This window comes from Etheostoma cragini, chromosome 20 (assembly GCF_013103735.1).
Source record: "Etheostoma cragini isolate CJK2018 chromosome 20, CSU_Ecrag_1.0, whole genome shotgun sequence".
NCBI lineage: Eukaryota > Metazoa > Chordata > Actinopteri > Perciformes > Percidae > Etheostoma > Etheostoma cragini.
Window position 1 is genome coordinate 2,529,138 of NC_048426.1, and position 17,444 is coordinate 2,546,581.

The following is a 17,444-nucleotide window of genomic DNA, read 5'->3' on the forward strand; positions in this document are numbered from 1 at the left end:
CGCACTTGGAGTGTGTGCGCGTGCTCGTGTGGTAGGGTTGGGAATAGATGAATATATTGACGATTGGCTGAGTACATCGATGGTTGTTTTTGGGACAAAGAGACACAAAACAACTACAAAGCAATACAAAATGACCACAAAGAGATGAAAAATGACCAAAAAGATTCAACATGGCAAACATTCTAAATGACCACAAACACCCAAAACAACCACACAGATAAAGACAATGAAGAGACACAAAAAGACCACATAAAAGAAAACATAGAACACATGGATGCTAGACAACTACAGAAAAATGCATATTGACTTAAAAAAACACACATAAAAGATACAAAAAAACTACAAAGAGACCACAAAGAAACCTAAAAAAACAGCTTTTAGTCTGGGGGTCCAACTCATTCGGGCTCAGCTGTCTCTGAATCAGTCCATGTTGTCCACGCGTGTGAGACGAGAGTGTGTGTTTGTGTTGGTGTCAAGTTGGAGTGTCGCCTCAGAAGTTTTCTTTGAGGGGTTTTCTTTCTTCCGATCTCCAGATGTCACACTTGACTGCAGTGGAAAGTGATGAATGCATGCAAGCACACACACACACACACACATACACAGTCAGTCAGTCACACACTGTCTTTACAGTAAGTCATTAGTGAGTTTCCATCACACACGGTTATCATGTGAGAATCCTCCCATCTGCTCACACTCCTGCCCAGCCTCATTACTAGGGGCTCCTGTTGACAACACACTCCTGCTTTTTTCCCTTTTTATTTTAAAGACTCCATAAATTATGCAGTAATTAAGAGGTTTGTGCCGTTGGGTTTTATTCTGGAAATCTGCCCGGCTACCACCTCCTCCTCCTTCTCCTCCTCCTCCTCCTTCTCTTCCAGTACAGACTTGTGACAGCTCTGCAGGAGGAGACATGGCATACATAGCAGGGAAACTCCTCGTTGAGCATCGGTGAACTTCTCTTCTTTTCCCTCTTGATCTCAGGGATTTAAATGAGTTTCTGACCTTTTTTCAACTGCAATTGTGTTTACTTACAGCTGGGAAATATATTGACACCAGATTAATATTGTGTTGTGAAAACAGATATTGCCTGGGATTTGTCGTCCATGGAATAATATTTCTTTGGCCAAGAAAGTTGGGTTTATTACTCTATCTCAAAAACCTTTCAACAGATTCTAATGAACTTTGGGAGAAAGTTTGTGCCATGAGCCATAGACGAAGTATAATTTTCACAGATGAACGTGATCCTGATGCACATTACAAATCCAAAAGTTTCTATAATTTAATCTAATTTGGAGGATTATGCAGCCTTGTAGATAGATGCACTGCTCACCAGGTCGCTACAGATAGAGATGGATAAATAGATCAGCCCAGTATCCTTACAAAATAGGTCCATGAATGAATGGTTTATTTTCCTGTCTGGCTGCTTACATGGCCCATCCATGATAGATTTATTCAGACACATTTAAATAAACATCACAAACATTACAAAATAAGTACATAAAGGGTAGAAATTTGTTCTGTCAAATGATTGAAATATTTAATCACGATTAATCGCATTAATGTCACAGTTAACACATTTGTATCTAGTTTAAATGTCCTTAGAAATGCTTGTTAATAACCCAGGTCTGGGGGGTTATTCCCCAGAATCCTTCTGTTCTTTTCCCCCGGTATGTTTCCTTGGATCAGGGAGGCTCCAAAATCATGGTTGCAGCTGTCGCCGTGGTCCTGGTAGACGTCCTGCAATGCCATGTTACATCTTGCTACGCTCTGCGGTGCCCTGCTATGTCCTGTAATGTACTGCTATGTCATGTTGTGACTTGTAATGCCCTGCCATGCCATGAACTAATACAAACTACTATTTCTTGTCATAGTTAGCTTTGTCTTAGTGGTAGAGCAGTCACCTACCATTCAGAAGGTTGGTGGTTCAATCCCTGGCCCTGCAGTCCCATGTTAAAGTGTCCTTAAGCAAGACTCTGAACCCTGAGTTGTAGTGTAAATGTGTGTGAGTGTGTCTCTGATGAGCAGGTGACTCCTTGGCCACAGTGTGTGAATGGTTCATGTACTATGTAAAAGCGCTTTGAGTAATTGTTAAGAACAGTCCATTTACTTTCAATGTAAGTTGATTTAAATAGCGCCAAATCACAACAACAGTTATCTCATTGCGCTTTTTATAAAAGAGTAGGTCTAGACTGTACTCTGTGATGTTATTTACAGAAACCCAACAGTTCCCATCAAGAGCAAACACTAGGCAACAGAGGCAAGGAAAAACTTCCTTTAAGAGACAGAAACCTCAAGCGGAACCCTGGCTCAGGGTGGGGGGGCATTTGCCTCGACCAGTTGGGGGTGAGAGAAAGAGACAAACAGAGATAGAGAAAGAGAGAGAGAAAGAGAGAGAGAGAGAGAGCAAGAGCAAGATAGAGAAAGACAGACAGAGAGGGACATGGAGAGAGAGCCTAAGGGAGGGAGGGGAGGAAGGCAGGGAGGGAGGGAGGGAGGGAGGAACGAGGCGAGGGGTGGGGGAGGAGCAGGCTACAAAATATACACACAGCGGTACAGACAGTAACGGCAATGTTGCCATAATGTTTATGATAATAATCGTAATTTATACGATTTATTAATATTAATATTTAATAATATTAATAACAGTATTGATAGCAATTGGACTTGTAACAATAATTGTAGCAGAGGGTGTGGAGCAGGAACATGGAGGCAGGCAAAGGGAAGAAGTTGAGTTAGTAACAAGCATTCATGGCTGCCCCCTCTTGGTGCCACTAATCATCGCACCCCCCACCGGCACCGTCAGGCACCGCCTACCAAGAGCCTGGGTCTGACTGAGGATTCTTCCTAAAGGGAATTTTTTCCTTGCCACTGTCGCACTAAATGCCTGCTCTGGGGGAATTACTGGAATTGTTGCGTCTTTGTAAATTCTAGAGTGTGGTCTAGACCTACTCTATCTGTAGTGTCTTGTCTTGTTATGAAATTATACTATAAATAAAATTGAAATTGAATTAGAAATCGGTGTCAGGAAAAGTTAACGCTTTTCTTGATTTCATGTTCATGAAGAAGGGAAACCAGGAAATGAGTCGGGAGAAATACAACGCTACCAAGCAACAGCCAAGCAACGTGCATCACCATGATGTGTAGTTCCAATTTTTTGAATGCAGGGTCCGGCGTAGGTTCAGTATCTCAACGTACCTACGTATGTAGCCACGGCGTAGATTTAACGCTCTTTTCAACATGGAAAAGTGGGTCGCTTGCTTTGTGCTGGTGTTTTTTTTATTGAAAACAACAATTGGCATGTAGCATATTAATATGCAGTGTTCAACTTCACACGTGACATTCTCACTTGGAGCAAATAATCTCTCACAATGTGACACTGTCCATCAATAAAAGGGTAAAAAAACACTTTAATGGGGGGGAGCTGGCAACAGCTGTGTGCTTGGCCATCAAGTGGTATTTCAGACTGGACGTGCTGCAATGATAGCTCAGTTCACAACAACAGAACACACAGATCACTTTGGTCTTGTCAGTGGAACATTTGGCTACTTTTAAAAAGTAAACTTTCGGTGTGTGTGTGTGTGTGTGGTAAGTGGGCAGAAGAGCGATAGAGAAAGAGGAAGCAGACGGAGCAGAGTTGGTGGAATAAGTTTAGGTTTTGTAGACAGTGTGTGCAGTTTCCAAAATAAACCCCAGACTGGAAGCCAAGATCTTTCATTTGCTCTCCAGAAACAGGATGTTAAAGGTCGCATGGCATGAAAATGTCACTTTATGAGGTTTTTTAAAATTAATATGAGATCCACCGGCCTGCCTATGGCCCCTCAGTGGCTAGAAATGGTGATAGGTGTAAACCGAGCCCTGGGTGTTCTGGTCTTCCTTTGAGAAAATGAAAGCTCAGATGGGCTGATATGGAATCTGGCCCCTTATGAGGTCATAAGGAGCAAAGTTACTCTAGCTTTCTCTGCTTTGCACGCCCAAAGCTACAGACTCAGAAAAGACACATACTAAGGAAAGCTCACTGTGGGACTAGCTCTAGTGGCTGGAATTCTGCACCAAGGCTGAATTTGGGGAAAAGGACTTCAGATACAGTATTAGGGGACAACTAAGGCCTATGTAAAAAGATACTTCAGATACAGTATAGGGGACCACTAAGGTCTATATAAAAGAGACTTCAGATACAGTATTAGGGGACCACTAAGGTCTATATAAAAGAGACTTCAGATACAGTATTAGGGACCACTAAGGTCTATATAAAAGAGACTTCAGATACAGTATTAGGGACCACTAAGGTCTATATATAAGAGACTTCAGATACAGTAATAGGGGAGCACTAAGGTCTATTTAAAAGATACTTCAGATAAAGTATTATGGGACCGTCTATATAAAAGTATCCAGAATTGATTCCATGAGCACCCTGAATTTGAAGTCTTATACCTTCCCCCATACCCCCCCCCCCCTTCCTGAATCCAACAGAGTTTGTTTTTCTACTTCTTTCTTCAGCAAGGTGGTGGAGGGTATACGCCTTGCGGCCCTATGACCGTTTGCCCCTCATTCAGGCCATGGAGCAGACCTGTGATCATATCGAAGCGGCTCCTGTGCAGGGGGGGGGGGGGATGCGTCACACAAGGCCATGCTTCCAACGGTGCCTTGCCTATGAAGACGCAGCCTGTGATGTGGATGAAATCTCATGGCCTGATCCAGCCAGACGGAGACATGATAGTTACAGTATTCTTGTTGCTTTTACAGTAGTTTTTCTTTAGAATCAAAGTATATGTACTTCATGCAGTAATTTTTATTTGTCTACAGATTTTATTTGTTTCATGGATTTCATTGTGTGATTACTGTAACTGATTATGGTAAGAAATATGTAAAATATTCAGTGTTCAGCATCAGTGTTGTGCAGTGCTTGGTAAGTTCATATTAGGCCTATTTGTGAACATTCTCTCTCTATCTCACACAAATCATGAAGAATGTTGTGGATTTGTCACATAAATTATTCCTTACATAACAATGTCTTGCCAAAAATCTTGCACATGCTATTTCCTAAAAAAATTGTTTTTTATTTATAAAAGCAGTGTGATACTGGTTGCAATAGTGTCTGATCATTGAGGACTGTGTTGGTTAAATGAAAACTATTGGCATTTTCACAAATATATGTATCTGTTTTGACTATAGTATGTATGTCTTGACAGAACAATCTGTGAATTATGCAAATTGAGTGTGGTGTTGGATAATTCTGATTATATTTAGAAAAAAAGAACCTGGTTTTCAAAATTGCAATTGAAAAAAAACTGTAAAAGCTTTCCACACAAACAAATGTACATTTCTTTGAAAAAGAAATTCGATTTTAACTGGCTCGGGTTAGGCTTGGACATAAATATCGTAATGCCGGGCTAGGGTTTGGTTACTGCTCTGTGGGACACGGGCCGGGCTCGGACAGAAAAACGCGGCCCGATCCTTTCCTTTTGTGCGTCCTTGCTCATAGCTCCTCGGAGATCCATCCTCGGTCCCTGGGGCAGGAAAAAGAGCTTCAGGTGAGAAACGAGGAGCTATGAAATAGGGGAAGTGAGATGCACCTACTATCTCTCCTCTCCTCTCCTGTTTCCGTCTCCGGTGTGTGTGAGCGTGAGTGGTGGTGGCGGAGGTGCGAGTGGCGCAGAGTTTTCAAACTGTTTCTGTCCTGTTTTTTGGATTTCCGACTGTATCTTTGACCTGTGGTTTTGTGCATGATCAGTTAAGTTTCTTAAGCTTTTCTTGTGGAGTGTTTTGCTAAGGAATCGGGCTTTTTGGTCTAGTATTTATTCGGGAGGTAGGGCGTGAGGTTAGTCCCCCTGGAGGGTGATGATACGGTGGAGGAGGTTCTGTTGCCGGTCGATGAGCAGGTCAGGTATGATGATCTTTTGAATCCAGAATGAACAAAGCATTGGTGGTGAAAAATGAAGGATGAGCAGCTTGTTCATCAGCTGATTGAGAGCAGCGTGTATATCAGAGACGGTTTAGTGAAGGTCTGCCCAGGGAAGTAGGAACTGTATCACACCTGCCTAAAGGTGCTGAACCTGTGGGCTCTGGCTGGGCTAAGGTAGTCGAGGTGGACTGAGTTTTTTGGTCTACTACTACTACCACTACACGGAGCCAAACAATACCGAACTGGGGGAGGGGTGTGGTTTTTGTTCTGAATTAGAAAGTCTGGCGCATCTGTTTGTTGGTTGTCCTCGGCTGACTGATCACTAAAAATTTGGGTTCAGGGTTTAGGAGAGGTCATTTCTTTGGAGTTGTTTATTTTTGGTCCACATTACACTAAGACTAAGCAGGCTGTTCAGGTCCTGTTGAATTTTTTGTTTGCTACGGCAAAACTGGCCATCTGGGTGTCCCGTAGAAATAAGGAGCAGGGGACGGGCAGTGTGGAGCCGGGACCGATGCTGGAGGGGCTGGTCAGAGCCCAGTGAAGGGTTGAACACTCTTATTACCTGCTGATGGACCATTTGGTGGGTTTTAGTAGTGTGTGGGCTGTAAAGGATGTGCTATGCTGCTCCGTAGTTTTTTTGTCTGTTTGTTGGTTCTTCTGTGATCTGCAAATGGTCCAATGAAGGTACTTATAAAACCAAACCTCTCCCCTCCTCTCTTCCCCCTGGTCTGGGTCATGGAGGCAGAGCTCCCCAGGGTGTTGGTTATGTGAGAGCTTAGCGTGCTGATGTGATGTGAGGAGAAGTGTTTAGGCGGCCGAGTGGAAGCAGAAACACTGACTGCAGCTACAACTCTTACAAATATTTTGAACTCTAAAACCTTGTGCCATTGTGTTGTTTAATTGTAATCAATATTTTGCCAACTATGTCACTGTATAGCCCATAGCTTATCCATTACAACCTCAAAACCATGAATATGTACAACGTACTTACACTATTATGAACTGTATATGGACACAGGAATATTTCACCCATGTGTGACTGTTGTACTTGTCATTCTAAAACCATGAGCGTTAATCTGCTACTTCAAGGTCCCATGTTGTAAAAGATTGTAAAGAAGGTCAAGGTGAAAGTATTAAAGTGTTCAATCCACAGAGAAATGCACACTGCCTGTATTCAGAAGCTGTGCCTTTGGATGAGCCTTCAGGACTCCTGTGCAGTTGTGATGTCACAACTTTTCTATATGTATAGGTAGAAAGTGCTGATACAGTTACATTAAAGTCATTTCCCAGCTGAAATGATGGAAGACCCAGAAATGCTGACCAATCAGAGCAGACTGAGCTTTTTTAAGTGGGTGGCTTAAAAAGACAGACGCTAAAACCGAGCGTTTCAAACCCAGGGGAACACTGGTCTATTCAGACAGACAGTATGAGAAAAGGAATGTGTTTTTGAACATGTAGAAACCATAAACACATGTATGAACCTCAAAAGGAGCATACTATGGGGCTTTCAAGTGTAAGAAATGCATAGACTGTTGTACTGTTTTCCTGTCATACTGTCCTTGCACTGGGGTTGTATTTCTCTCATCAAATCACAAACAACAGATGACTTTTTAAATCTTTACAACTCCATTAATTTACCCATTCGTCGTGTCAATGGGTCCACTGCACCAATCAAACCCTGAAACCTGGCACTGCTGGTGTTCCTTGCTCCCTACTGAGCCACGAATTCCCTTTTAAATCACACAAACGAGACACACTGAGTGGAGGGGAGGAAGCAAATACTGGAAACCATGACTGAGGCTGCCTGGTTACCATAAGGCCTACATCCCACTCTAATAGACCAATTAGTCACAGAAACAGACTGAGAGTGATTATGAGCAATCAGGCTGTACAGAGAAGGACCACTAAGGGGAATGGGGGAGCGAGAGGGGGGGAGGGCAAAAAGCGAGAATTGAAGGTGAAGAAAATAACAGGAGATGGAGAGGGAATAGTAAAATAGAGAAATAAGATAGCAGATGGCAGGAAATGGAAAGAAATATGTAAGATGAGAAGAGGAAGAGCAGAGGTTCCCCAAGCTGCTATTATCAATGTGCACAAAAAGGCAAATTAAGTCATTGAAGAAGGTAAAAAAAAAAAATCAAACATCGACCAGGCTGGATGTATTTCAGCCTCCCACCGTACATCAGACAGATCCAATTAAAAGCGTCTGGACGCTCTTCCATGAAGGAGGACAAAGCTAAACACGCTCATTTGTCAACATCAGCATAGCGGAGAAATATAGATCCATCTCTGTTGTGTGTGTGTGTCTGTGTGTACACTACATGTAATATGTTGCTGTTGTCGCCATGGCTACAGAAAACGCAGCTCTGGGGTTCATTCTCATTAAGGAGTTAATTACCTGCTGTGGAAATATTTTCCCCTTGGGTTGACAAGGTCGTGATCAGGAGACAACTGAGGGACAGAGCTGTTGTTCGCGCAGTCACAACACTGAGCCTTGCCACATTTAAAAAGAAAATATTCTTATTTATGGATTATGCACTTTAATACATTATGTGTGCATGTACGTATGTACAAAATGATTCATGGCTAATTAAATATCTTACTGTTTAATTACTGCATTGACACTGCATATTTACATTCATACATTTATTGTGTGAATATATTAACAGTTTCTGTTAATAATGTTGCTATGGGCCAAAGTGAGACCAGCCTCCAATCAGATGCCATGTACGTACATAGATATTTTGTCTAGTGGATCAATACAAATAACACAATAGCTGTTTTGGAACTTTTGATATTTAACAGTCCACAACTCGGCAAAATTAAATAATGCTTGTTAAGCATTATATAAAAATAAAATAAAAAATAATCTTGTTGTAGTGGAAATCACGTAAGTGGCCTGATGTTTATACCTGTGCGCTGGTGTGTGCGTTGAGCTGTAGCTTCTGTTAGCACCCCCGGCAGACCCCGAGCAGCTGGGCAAACATCTTCGCCTTTCTAACAGTTTTTCCCCACTCAGCAACACTCCCGCTGAGAAGCCAACTCTGGTTATTGGGAGCTCTATACAGCAGAACGTGAAGTTGGCGGCTCCGGTGGCCGCGGTCGTGTGTGTCCCTGGGGCCAGAGCGAGCGATGTAGAGTCCCATCTAAAGCTGCTGGCTAAAGATAACTGTAAATACAGTAAGATCATACTTCATGAAGAAGGTAATAATACCCAATTATGCAAATCGGAGATCACTAAAATTAATGTTGAGTCAATTTGTGCATATGCGAAGACAATGTCGGACTTAGTAGTTTTCTCTGGGCCCCTGCCAAACCTGATCAGCAATGACATGTACAGCCGCATGTCATCCTTGCACCACTGGTTGTCAGGGTGGTGCCCAGCTAATGATGTGGCCTTCGTAGATAACTGGAGTGCGTTCCGGGGAAAGCCTGGTCTAATTAGGAGAGGCGGCATTTACCCCGCTTTGGACGGAGCTGCTCTCATATAAAAAAATCTGACCAAGTCTATTATTGGTCATAAACCATGACAACCCAAGTCTGATAATAGTAATCAGATGTGCAGTGCTACACGCATCTCTATTCTTCCGTTGGTGCAGTCGCCCACTCATTGTTGCAGGCATCTTTGATTCAAGCTTGTTAATCAATCCTAAACCTAGACTTAATTATAACTCGTTTGAAAACCTTGTTCTCAATCTTCAACATCCATCATTGAAAACATTACAGCCAAATATATATGTTGTTATTTACTGAGCTCCAGGTCCGCATCCTGAATTTGTATAGTAGTTTTTATCAGATGTGGTCCTTAAATCAGACAAAGTACTCATTGTAGGTGATTTTAATATCCATGTGGACATTGATAGCCTCAGTATTGCTTTCAACTCACAACTAGATTCAATCGTTTTTTGACAGTGTGCATAAAGCTACTTACTGTTTTAACCACACCCTCGACCTTGTGCTGACATATGGCATCAAAATTGAAGATTTAATGGTATTTCCACAGAATCCTTTATTATCAGACCATTCTCAGGACCTGCCATATACTTAGACTGCTTCTGTCCTTTAGGCCTTAAACAATTAACGTCTAAAGTCTCTTCAGCTAAGCCACTTACCTGTCTCTTAGACCCCATTCCAACGAGGCAGCTTAAAGAAGCGTTACCCATGGTAAACATTTCCTTACTAGATATGATCAATATGTCTGTATTAACAGGTTATGTACCACAGTCATTTAAAGTAGCTGTGATAAAACCTCTCCTGAAAAAACCCTCCCTCAACCCAGAGGTCTTAGCAAACAATAGACCTATATCTAACCTTCCCTTTCTGTCCAAGATCCTTGAGAAGGTAGTCGCTAATCAGTTATGTGATTTTATACATAGCAATATTAACTTGAGGACTTTCCTTGAAAATTACTTATGACCTAACTGCTTCAGACAAAGGACTTGTCTCTGTACTTGTTTTACTAGACCTTAGTGCTGCATTCGACACCATTGACCATACCATCCTGTTACAGAGACTGGAACATTTAGTTAGCATTAAAGGAATCACACTAAGCTGGTTTAAGTCAAATTTGTCCCCTCGATCTCAATTTGTTAATGTTAATAATAAGTCCTCCAGGTACGCTAAAGTTAGCCATGGCGTTCCACAAGGCTCAGTGCTTGGACCAGTTCTATTCTCCTTATATATGCTTCCTCTAGGCAATATTATTAGGAAAGACTCATTTAACTTTCTTTGTTATGAGGATGACAATTATACCTATCAATCAAGCCAGACAAAAGCAGTCAGGTAGCTAAACTTCAAGCATGCAGATTAAAAATTATAGATGACCTACAATTATCTGATGTTGAACTCAGGAAAAAACTAAAGTTATTGTGCTGGGCCTTAAACACCTCCAAACTTCATTATCTAGGGATATAGCTACTCTGGACGGCCTCTAGCAATACTTTAAGAAATCTAGAAGTTAATTATGATCAGGATATTATCCATCTAAAACAAACCTCAAGAACAGTCTTTTTTCATCTTCTTATTTTGCCAAAATTAGGAACAGCCTGTCTCAAAACGATGCTGGAAAAACAAGTCCATGCATGTGTTACTTCCAGGCTGGACTACTTGAATTCCTTACTTACAGGATGCTCAAATAAGTCCCTTAAGACTCTCATACTAATCCAGAATGCTGCAGCGCGTGTTCTGACATAAACTAAAAAAAGAGATCATAGTTCTCCTATATTAGCTTCTCTGTACTGTCTTCCTGTAATATCCAGGGTTGAATTTAAAATCCTTTTCCTGACCTACAAAGCTCAAGCACCATCTTATCTTGAAGAGCTCTTAGTGCCTTATTGTCTCACTAGAGCACTGCGCTCCCAGAATGCAGAGTTACTTGTGGTTCCTAGAGTCTGTAAAAGTAGAATGGGAGCCAGAGCCTCCAGCTATCAGGCTCCTCTCCTGTGGAACCAGCTCCCAATCTGGGTTTGGGGGGCAGACACAGTCACCACATTTAAGACTAAACTTAAAACTCGCCTCTTTGACAAAGCTTATAGTTAGGGAGTGAGAAGCAGTGTCCGCCTAGCCTACCCACCTGCTTCTCGTCATAGTCGTCAGATTAATTTACCACATAGTCAATAATATAATAAAACTAGAAGGAGGCAGGGCAGTACAGCCCGACCAGGCTCCTCTCTTTACCCTGTCTCTCTTGACTATGCTGTTATAGTTTTAAACTGCCAGGGGACTTCCTTTGACACAGCTCCACTTTCCTTTATCTTTCCATTTGTGTGCATCCATGTCCTAGAAATGCTTGTTACTAACCTAGCTCTGGGGAGTTATTCCCCGGAGTCCTTATGTTCTTTTCCCCCAGCATGTTTCCTTGGATCAGGGAGTCTCCAAAATCATGTTTGCCGTGGTCCTGCTACACGTCTTGGAATGCCCTTATACATCCTGCTACGCTCTGCTGTGACTTGTAATGCCGCACAGTGCCCTGCTATGCCATGAACTACTACAAAGAACTACTACAAACTACAATTCTTTGTGACTGTTATTGCCACTCTTCATTCAACCCCAACCGGCACCGTCAGACTCCGCCTACCGAGAGCCTGGGTCTGCACCAGGTTTCTTCCTTAAAGGGAGTTTTTCCTCACCACTGTCACACTGTTGCTTGCTCTGGAGGGAACTACTAGAACTGTTGGGTCCTTGTACATTATGGGTGTGGTCTAGAACTACTCCATCTGTAAAGTGTCTCTAGATAATTCTTGTCATGAATTGATACTATAAATAAAATGGAGTTGAAAATTGAATTGAATTGCTTTAAAACGACCAGCAAGTAGGCACTGTATACCTGACCGTTGGTCCGGTCCTAATTCCGGGCTGTTTTGTTGTTAGACATACTATGACTTTTTCATCACTTTTTTTATATGGTATACTATGATCTTTTTTGACTAGTAATCTGCTGCCACTGAAACCAATGATCGCCTATTTTTTGTCAATGGAGAAATGAAATGAGTTAATTCTGGAACAAGGGCCTACATGAATTGAGCGATCACTGTTGAGCTATATAAGATAACAGCTGACTCCATCCCCATCAAAAGCTTTTAAAACCCCATCTCTTTAGACTAGCATAAACAAAGTCATAAAGCCACTCCAATGGCTTTATGTTCTTTTCATTACTATTAGTATTTTGTGGTGCTGTATTGTATGTGCACCTGGGAAGCACCTTGTAACTCTGGCTTTAAAGGTGCTATGAAAATAAAGTTTACTTACCTATATTTATTTAACATGCTGCCCCACTGAGGTCAGAATGTCTCCATCTAATTATCTTCTTCAGAGAACAGCGTCATGTCCGTTACAGACAAACAAGCTAGTACACAAGAACAATCAAATCACCTTTAGCCTGATTAAAGTGAACTGTTAATTCTCTCTCTTTGTCCGTTAACGTTCTCTGTCTGTCTTCTTGCTAACAGAGGTGTTCAGTGTGATGCGTCCTGTGTGAGAACACTAGACGTCCCGTCTCAGATCTCCTCAATGTATCTCTAACTGTTTTAATATAAACTAAATTTATAGCAACCCCCTTCCACGTCCCCCAAACAGTTTTGCTGTATAACGGTGTGGCAGTAAATAGGCAGCAAATAATCACTGTAAACATGATCACAATAATAATGATGGTAATTGCCTCCGCTAACACTGCCAGCAGCACTCTAAAGCCCTGTTTGTTTTCTGATCCCTCTTCACAGGAGTCATTTTGGTCTAATGGTCCGTTTAATCTCCGTTTTCTCTTTCTCCCCCCCTCCCTCCCTCGCTCTCTCCATCTCTATTCCCTCCTTCTCTTTGTCTGAAATGGAGTGTGCAACACACTAAATGGAGATAATAGAGGCTCCATATTGACGCTAAGAGGGTAATTTGTTAACTCTTTGAAAACATAATTCTCGTAACAGCACAACAGAGCCCATTGTCCCTTTGTTACTCTATTTGTCTAATTCAATCTGCCTTTGCTGTTTTTTGAACTCTTTTTAAGGGCTGTTTCACAGTTTAAAAAGTTCTTTAATTTTTCCTTTTTGCTGGGGCTCCCCAATAAGCCAGAGCTTGTTGTATGTGCAAAAAAATCATTTTCTAACTACTGTGTACAGGTAAAAGCTAATACTCGCCAACTCGTTCCAATGATGTCTCTGGGATCTCCGTGGCCCTTACAGAAGGTATCCAGCCTGGAGTTTTTTGGGGTCTTAAATCCTAACTGTTACATTTAAGATTGATACACTTTATGTCTACAAATCATGGATTTCATACCTTTAATGCAGGCTTGAAGTTTAGCTAACTGACTGGTTTTGTCTGGTTTGATGGATGGAGAAAATTCATATATAATTCATCCGCGTAACAATGAAAGTTAATTTTCTTGTTTCCTAAAAATATTGCTTAGAAGAAGCATATATAAAGTGAATAGAATTGGTCAAACCCCAGAACCTTGTGGAACCCCACGGCTAACTTTAGCTTTACTGGGAGATTTATCGTTAACATTGACGAATGGAGATTGATCTTATTTATAGGACTTATAATAATAGGACTTGTGGGAGAACATTCTGACCAATCAGAAGCTTGTAATGTCAACCAATGGAAGGCTGGACCGTCATTGCAGGGACTGAGGCTTATTTCAAGAAGTTTGAGGAAACAAACCAGATCTGATCTGAATATAGTGTTTCAATTTTTAATCCTGCTGTGTATGAAGAAAGAGACGTGTGGAAGCCCAGGTTTTGTTAAATCTACCTTCCTAATGGACAAAAGGTGACATGATGTCTGTGAATTAAGCCTTGCATTAGAAAGATGCTTAATTATCTGTAAAGCGCAAAAGATTTTATTTTCCAAGCAGCTGCATTAACCCTCCAGCTAGTGTCGGATTAGATCATTGTTGATTTATTATTTACAGAGATTTGACTGACAAGTGAACTGACCCTGTAATGAGAAGTCATGGCTGGAATTAATCAACAGATTAAATAAGCAGACTCAATATAAATCATCTGGCTGTTTTGATTGCATAAAAAAACTGTTGAAAAATACTGAAAAACCATTATTTCTATTATTATTATTATTACAAACTAGCACATTTAAGCACACACTGCTTAATTTACATACAGAAGTTCAGAAAACGTATAAGATAAATAAAATACAAGAGATTATTGTCTTAATTAGTGGTGTAATGGACCACTGTTGATCCGTAGTACGTACGCATCAACCCTCATGGTTAGGATTGGATGTGATCAATTGTGAATTTTAATAATAATAGTAGTGTGAAATAACTTTTTACTGTTGCTCTTATTTAATGTAGGCTGATAAATCTTTCTCTCACTGACCGGTACCGGACTAAAAACACAGATTTTGAAACCAAGACGTACAACCTTTCTGTGGCTAAAGCTATGAGCTATGATTGATCCAGCTTAACATCATGTGCTACACATGATGTTAAGCTGGATCAATCAATATTGAGATATATCAATAAATGAGGTCTCAGCTGTATTACTGTGTTGTAACAGGCATGTAATCAATGACGAAATGATGCGGTGTGGCTGAAAGCAAGCTGCACTACGGTTCCTGGGTATTATTCTGTCTGAGACATTATATGATTTACAATTACTCTCGAATGTATCATCTAGGCTCCCTTGATTTGATGTAAGTTAGAGGAATCAGAGGGGTCAAAGGTTTTATGATGCTAATGAAAAGTCCCATGTCATTAAAATAAAATAACAGATTTTTCTGGGTTTGAACATTGTTTGAAACATTTGGGATAGTGTAAGTAAGTACACAACTCAACAAAAGATTTAACATTGGTATAGTTGTTTTTAGACATTTTTATGCGGAAATGTTACTTATTGTAGCCTGCCTTGTAGATCTAAGAGAAGCTATTATTGTTAAAAGTTATTGTTGTTACATTTTTGACAAATCATTTAAATTCCCCCCATTTTTTGTGCTGATCCGAATATGTTTCCGCTCCGTGAATTAAAAACCAGGAGTCTTAATGTAAATAGTCAACTGGGGAAGCGTCATGGTGATATGTTAGTTAAATGTGTTCCCTTTTCACCTGTAGTGTCTCTTTAACATGAGCTGCAATGGGAAACTGGCATCACAGACTTTTCTATACATCTCACCACTTGGATTTCTTAGGACTTTTTATATGTTATAGAGGAGACTTTAATGAGACTAGATCAGTTGAAAGAGTTTCTGTTGCATTTTGTGTGATGTCGTGTCGCAAAATGCCTGTACTAAGAGATGAAGAGTTGGAGGGCGGCAGGGAGAGGGAAATAAATAAATGTGACAGTATGATATAAAAGTCCGCTCAAGCATCATCCAAGAAGGGGTCCAAAGCATAGACTGAAAATATTAATATTAACAGTCTATGTCCCAAAGTCATTTTATCCTATGCTGAAAGGAACACTGGTACACTGGCGCTGTTTCATTGGAAATGACAACAACCAGTCTCTGAATATAAAAAACAGGCCTTTTTTTCTTTCTGTTTTCTATTGATTTTATTTTAAGTTATATGAAATACAATATCAAAGCATATTTTAAATATATCTGATCCCCTTTTGACCATGAAAAGGAAAATTTTTCAATTTCAAATTTTGTATTTGAAAACAAATATCTAAAAAAACGTGTTTTCATTTTTCAACCTTTTTCAGTGCAGCCTTAGTGCTGCACATAGACTGTATATTAACGGTCTATGGTCCTACACTTTTTTTTTTTAATTCAGCGTTTATATTTTGTATGGTTTTTAAATACATTTACATTTTTCAATTCAATTCAGTTCAGTCAATTTCAATTTACAGTGTCAATTCATAACAAGAGTTATCTCAAGACTCTTTACAGATAGTAGGTCTAGACCCCACTCTATAATTTACAAGGACCCAACAGTTCTAGTAATTCCCTTAAGAGCAAGAATTAGTGTGACAGTGGAGAGGAAAAACTCTTTTAGGAAGAAACCCGGGACAGACCCAGGCTCTTGGTAGGCGGAGTCTGACGGTGCTGGTTGGGGTTGAAATGAATAATGGCGAAAAACAGTCACAGTAAAGGATAATGGAACAGTGATTAGAAATAGTAGTTTGTAGTAGTTCACAGGAGCATGTACCAGGATGTAACAGGGCATAGGAGGACGTGTGGCAGGACCACGTTGACATCTGCAACCATGATTTTGGATGCTCCCTGATCCAAGGAAACGTGTAGGGGGGAAAGAAACATAAGGACTCCAGGGAATAACTCCCCAGAGCTAGGTTAGTAACAAGCATTTCTGGGAAATGGATGCACACAAACGGATAAAGGAGAGAGGATCTCAGTGTGTCAAAGGAAGTCCCCTGGCAGTCTAAAATTATAACAAAATAATTAAGGTTAACACAGGTTAAGGAGAGGAGCCGGGTCGGGCTAGAACTCTCCCCATAGTTTTGAGACAGGAAGTTCCTAATTTTTACAATGTTTCGAAGGTGAAAAAAGGTTGTTATTGAGGTTTGTTTTACAAGTAAAGGATATATCCTGATAATAAATAACTATTAGATTTCTGACATTAGTGCTGGAGGCCAGGGCAAAACCATCCAGAGTAATTCTAATGCTGTTCAGAAGTGTTTAGGTTCCAGCACAAGAACTTTGGTTTTCAGAGTTTAACATCAGAAAATTGTAGGTCGTCCATGATTTCCATTAAGGTGAATAGAATTGGTCAAACCCCAGAACCTTGTGGATCCCCATGGTTAACTTCAGCGTATCTGGAAGATTTATGGTTAATATTAACGAATTGAGATTGTGTGATTCCTTTAATGCCAACTAAATGTAGTGTCAAATACAGCACTAAGATTTAGTAAAACAAGAATGAAGACAAATCCTTTGTCTTCAGCAGTTAGAAGGTCATTAGTCATTTTCTCAATTTCAAAATTGCGTTTCCTAAACCTACCAGACTCCATGTAAATAATTTGTAATTTTAGCATCATAAAATACGGCTTTCTAAAACATCTCAAGGTTCAAGGTAACTTTATTATCCCCAAGGGGCAATTTGAATTACAGCCAGCAGTAACAATATTTTATCAACCCA

General features: G+C 40.6%; 2 long non-coding RNA genes across 2 annotated transcripts in view; one reads left to right on the plus strand and one right to left on the minus strand.

Annotated features, from left to right (window-relative positions):
* The first annotated feature begins 4,393 nt into the window (after positions 1–4,393).
* Positions 4,394–15,679, plus strand: LOC117936411. The gene is made up of 3 exons (XR_004654942.1): positions 4,394–4,864; positions 15,163–15,171; positions 15,669–15,679. It is a non-coding gene; the product is annotated as an uncharacterized LOC117936411 (long non-coding RNA).
* LOC117936412 overlaps positions 9,822–17,444 on the minus strand; it is a 13,102-nt gene continuing 5,479 nt past the window's right edge. Inside the window, exons 2-3 of the long non-coding RNA XR_004654943.1 lie at positions 15,503–15,506; positions 9,822–9,927 (exon numbers count right to left, since the gene is read on the minus strand). This is a non-coding gene — a long non-coding RNA (uncharacterized LOC117936412). The remainder of the gene's footprint in view (positions 9,928–15,502; positions 15,507–17,444) is intronic.